This window comes from Ricinus communis, chromosome 8 (assembly GCF_019578655.1).
Source record: "Ricinus communis isolate WT05 ecotype wild-type chromosome 8, ASM1957865v1, whole genome shotgun sequence".
In the NCBI taxonomy this organism is placed as follows: domain Eukaryota; kingdom Viridiplantae; phylum Streptophyta; class Magnoliopsida; order Malpighiales; family Euphorbiaceae; genus Ricinus; species Ricinus communis.
The window spans coordinates 2,058,768-2,064,793 of record NC_063263.1 but is presented as its reverse complement, the minus strand read 5'-3'; positions in this window follow the sequence as shown (position 1 = coordinate 2,064,793).

Sequence of the window (6,026 nt, the reverse complement as noted above, 5' to 3'; positions counted from 1 at the left end):
ATTTCTAACTCTAGAGAATAGTCAATTATATTGATATTATTAATTTATATAATATTAAAATTAACTAATAAATATTTTAAGAATAATTTTGATTTAGTAGAGTACTAAAATCTTAGAATATTAAAAAATAAAAAAATAAAAAATATTTAATTTACTTTCATTTTTAATATATGATGAATAAATACTAAATATTAAAAATTATATTTATAAACTTAGTTTTATAATCATAAAAAGATAATAATGGCCGTGTGATTATTATTAATTTTATAATATTATAAATTTTATAATAGTAAAAAATGAAAAAGTGTTTAAAAATATGTAACTTCCTGTTATTTTTAAAATATAATTTGAGATATAATATATTTTGATATATGTCTTTTGACAAATTAAATTTTCATTTTAACATGTCTATTTATTTTTACCATATGTTTCAGTTTTTATGTAGTTTTATCATTTTTTCTCTTAATTTATTAAATAATAAGTTATATTTATATTTCTATTTAAATAGTAGCTCTAATCATAAAGATAGTTTTCCAATATATTTTTAATATTATATTAATAATTTTTAATTTTTTATTAACTAAAAATTATTTTTAATTATATATCAACTTTTAATCTTAAAAGCAAATTAATTATATTTATGACATTAATTTATATAATAATAGAAATTAATTAATAAATATTATAAGATAATTTTGCATTAACAAAGTTTCTTTAAAACTAATAAAATCTTAAAACATCTAAAAAGGTGAACAAAGGCATCTATATACTTATAAAATATTATAAATAATATAAATAAACAATTACAAAATACTAAAAATTTGTTAAATTTTATTTATAAATTCAATTGATATATAAATTTTAAAATATAATTTTTTATATGTATCACTATTTTAAATTTTTTTTATTTTAACATATAAATTTAAATTTATATTAATTAAAAATTTACGTCTCTAAATTAGATAATATTTCTTATTCTAAAATATGGCATTATAATTAGTATTTTTAATATTATATTAACTAATAACTTAATTTTTAAATTAAATAATAATTTTAAAAATATATTAATATTATAACTTCAATAAATTTATTATAATCAAAAGAACAACAATGTTAGAGTAAATAACCAGTTATTATAATTATAAATTAGTATGAAATCAACGTAATAAAACTCTTTTTGTTTACTTAGAAAGATACAATAATCAATATATTATACAATGAAGATATCTAGGCGTATCATGACCATCAATGCGGATAATCCACCTGGATGGCAGCCTCCACTGAAGGTGATGTACAAATTAAGAATATGTTCGCTGTCACACGTAATGAAATATAATAAATGTAATGTAATAAGTATAATATAATAAAAATTATAATATATTATTAAATTACTATATCTATTATAGTAAAAGGAAAACATATTTAATGTAGTATAATTCTAATATTTAATTTTATTATAAGAATTCGTGTAAAAATAAAATATTAAAATAATTTAATTAAAATAACATATAAATTATTTGTTTTATATAGTATCGTTTGCTGAAATTTGATCACTCTAACTCGTTTACCGGTTGCCAGAATCCAGTCGCCAGTGATTAGATAATAGTGATTGGTAGTATTTAAATTATATTAATAAAAAATATATCAAAAAAATAATAATAATTACATATTTTAATATATTAAACATTATAACAAATTAGTGATAATTAATTATATGATATATTTATTATTATATTACATCAAAAAACATTTATAATATAATAAAATAATAAAGCATGTAATATAATAGAAATTTCATTACATGTTTTATTATATCCTGCCAAAACGCCTAAACATTGCCGACACCAATTGGTGGAGGCTTGTTTTGGTGTTAGAGAGAGTAATGTTCAATCCGTGCATGTTGGGAAGTTGCTGGCGATCAAGGAGGCCCTCTAAATTGCTATTGAATGCAGTGTTTTTCCTGCTATCTTGGTGGAGTTGGAGGCAGTTAATTTACTTTAGTTTTAATGTTAGACGTGTTTTCTGAGTTTTAGTTGATTATTGCTGACATTTATAGGCTTATTTCTTTTGTTTCTTTTGTGAACTTCTAGTAATGCTGCCTCCTCTTTGTGGAGAGTTGGGTTAGATTTTTAGTGTAAACAGATTTAACTTCAACGTCTTATTTTGGTCGATATACCTTACTAACTGTATTGCTTGTTGTTGGCCTTAGCTCGTTATCTTTTGCTTTTAAGGTTTTTTCAACTAGATTTATTTGAGAGGTTTCTAATGAGACTTCCATATTAAGGTCATGGTTATTGTTGAAAGCAAGCTTGTTTTTTCTTAAAAGAAATTAAAAAAATAAACACACCCAAATTAAGATTATAAATTTTGAATCAATTAATAAAGATTGTATTTGAATTTACTACTCTGCAAGTACTTATATGTTGACACTATATTCGTTTAATTATGACACAACCACCCAAATTATAGTACCCATCTCAGCGGACCTAAATCAAAGCACATGTGCAACGCTAACAAATTTTGATGATCAAGTATTTTGAATCATTAGCTGATCCAACTACTTCTTTCTTGTTTTCTCTTTTTCTTTTTTACTTTTCATGTAATTATCAAACTCAGTTTGTTTTTACAGTATTGTTATTTTGGCTTATTTCTTTTCTTTTTGTTAAACTTCTTCATTATGAAATTTTGACTTCTTTCTTGAGATCGTGGCCTTAATCGCATAAAAATACTCAAACTACAGTTCAATGGTCTTTTCCATTTGCGTATTTGGATATTCATTGGAACGCTTAATGAGAATTACTGCTACAGTAGTATATTCTCCATGGTTTTCAGTTCAAAAAAGGTTTATAACCATGTGATTGTGCTATAATTAAAAGAAATATTTCCAGAAGTGATGAGGTGATAACTTTTAATTTAGTCACTTGAGGTTGATTTTAGTGACTGGATTACCTCCTTAAAATTTGATTTGGTTACTCTTATACTTCATTTCACTAGCCAATCTTTAGCATTCAATTCATTCTTTGGTCCCCACCTCTCTAAAAAACAAGTAGCTAAGGTCAAAAGGTGTATATGATTGCTAAGACTACCAACCATGATGCCATAATACTATGTCCTTTTCAGCCTTTTCCTTTTTGCCAGTTGCAATCTACAGTATAACTTTATTTCCCTTATTTCTTTTTTCACTTTGCACCATTTAAATGCATTGTATGGTTGAACTCCATTAAAAAATATTTAGTGCTTTTCTCTACCATTGCAGGTTGCTTATGGATCAGAGGAATGGCTCTTCATTATCATACAAGTTGTGGGGATTAAATTTATTTAGGACAAATATTATTGTACAAGATGGTTCAAAACTGTTAGTCATTTTAGAATGCAAAACCCATCATTGGTCTTCAACTTTACCACTTTAGTTTACCTCATCGCTATATCTTACTTTCATTTTAAAGAAATTTTGAAATTAGAGAAAAGACCATATGATTAATATATAATTGCAATCGAATGGAATGAAAAACAGTTTAAGATTTAAAATAAAAAATACATGGCGGATTACTACTCTTGCATATACTAGATCGGATTGTATTTTACATAATCAAGTACCTAGATTTATTTTTAAAACAATTAAGATTACTTGTTGTAGCACATAAATTCTGTGAAATAGATATTTTGGCTTTTTTTTAATTTTCTATCTCTCCAACCATAGAGTTTCTAGTCTGTCAACAGAAAGAAGTAAAAACAATATTGCAGAGGTATGATCTTCTTTTTCGTTAATTTCTTTTTGCTAAAGCCAAATCCTAGATTTGTTTTCTCCTACAGCCTCCAAAAATTCTATGAAAACTATATAATGTAATGTTATCTGCAGAGATTATAACTATTATATTTATGTATTAAAAATGATTTTAATGAGTAATTATTAAATAATTAATATATATAAAAATAAATTAAAACTCCTTTTAATTTTTATATTTTATCTCTTTTAATAAATATATATTAATTATTTGATTTGACTCTTTAACTAATTACAATAAATTTTTTAGGACAAATTTAATTATATATATATATATATATATTATCCTTTTTTAACTTCCAAATTATAACCTTATAATTAAATCTGGATCACATCAAATTCTATTACTTGTTTAGCCTTTAAATGGGCTAGCACTTTGCAAGTTATGTAAGTCTAACCTATAAGCTACACTTACGTCTCTTATTGTGTGTGACTTTCTAGATTCATTACTGAGTTACAATGAGAAATTTTATAACATTTTATAATCACTAATAAGCGGTATTCCCTTAATACCCTTAAATTTCTCAAAAGTCATAAATGGCGCCTAGTAGTATATCAAGACTATCCAAACAGTGATGAAAAGTAATTTCATGATGAATTTGTAATGATTTAGAGTTTCATATGATTCAATCCTTATATTTTCCTATTTTCCAATTAAGTCAAGGTGATGGTGATTTAGAGTTTCGTATGAGAAACATTATGATATTTTATAATCACTAATAAGCGGTATTCCCTTAGTATCCTTAAGGACCTAATATGATAAAATAGAGTGGCAAGAAATAGTTTTATTTGGGGATCTCATATTAGGATTTTATAGATTCCTCAAGAACATCTTTAACTTGAGCTTTATTTAAAATATGTATCAGACCCCATTTTTTCACAAATTCTGGAAACCAAATACGCACAATTAGACTTTAGAGGCACCTTTTTTTAGGGCTTTTTACGGATTTGTCTCTTGAGGATCTATATATTTCTAAAACTAATAAAATATTTAGATCATAACATGCTTAGCTCTCATGTACTTATACAATTAGACTTATATCCTTAAAATTTTTAATAATTAAAATAATTATAACATGTGCACTTGGTTGTTTATTTTGGAGTTATAGATCAAGGCTCAGCTCAACATTATTACTCTTTTCGAGATAGAGCTTTTTTCTGACACTGCTAATGTATAGGTATTTCTTTATTGCCTATGACTTGAGTTTTAATCTATATCTATTGCTTCCTCATATTATCTCTTGCATAAGACCTATTTTCATTGGGTTCCTCCTTTTACATGTGTCTTATGCCATGTACATTGTCTTGTCTTGCATTATTTTTGTCACTTCTTATTCACTCATCACACATCATATAACCAAAAATAAAAGTGGCCATGGGGCTCCTTAGTACATGTTGATGTACGCTCTTCTGTAGACGTGAGGTCTTCTTCCGGTTTGTCAAATACTATATTTCTTGGATCATCATGTTGCTTTTGAAGTTTTTCATCTCGTGTTATTATAAGTAGTTGGTGCCACTCTTAACTAGGTTGTCCATGATGCTTCAAATTTTTCTTATGCAATCTCATATGTAATTAAGGAGTTGAATTCCTACAATCATGAGCATTATTTCTCTACTTTTAAACTGCTTAGCAATCCATATTTTATGAAAAAAATTTCATTGTAAATTTCTAGAGATTTATCTTTCTGATTTAAGTATTTTCTAGGGATCCACAACTTGTATAAATATTTTCTATTTATAGATCTCTCATTTGCTTTCCTCTTTTTCTCAAAGGTGTCAGTTGGAAATAGCTTGTCATTGAGGCAACTATGTCTTGATAGATTTCTTAAAGAATTTGTTAGTTTCTTCTTAATTGTCTATATCGACGTTGCTTGCCTTTGTCTTTAGGAGTAATTTTAAGAACATCTCAAGGGACTCTTGATGAATGCCCATTGAGTGTTTTAATAGTAAAAGCTTGATTTAGCAACATAGACCTGCCATTAAAGTGACCATGTGGTGCCTTTATACTCTTGTTGTTCTTGTCCTTCCTGTGTGGTGGAAGATATCTTTCCTCTACATGACATTGAGGCCTTTGATGATTGTTCCTCTCTTGATAACTTATGGATGGTTGTTCCTGGGCTCTTCCATATCATTATGCTTTAAAGGAGTTGATAAAATATTCTGGCCATTTGGCCTAGGAATTTTTAGAGCCAAATTTAAAGAAATTTTTCCTACAATATTAGTCATCTTTGAACTAAATTGT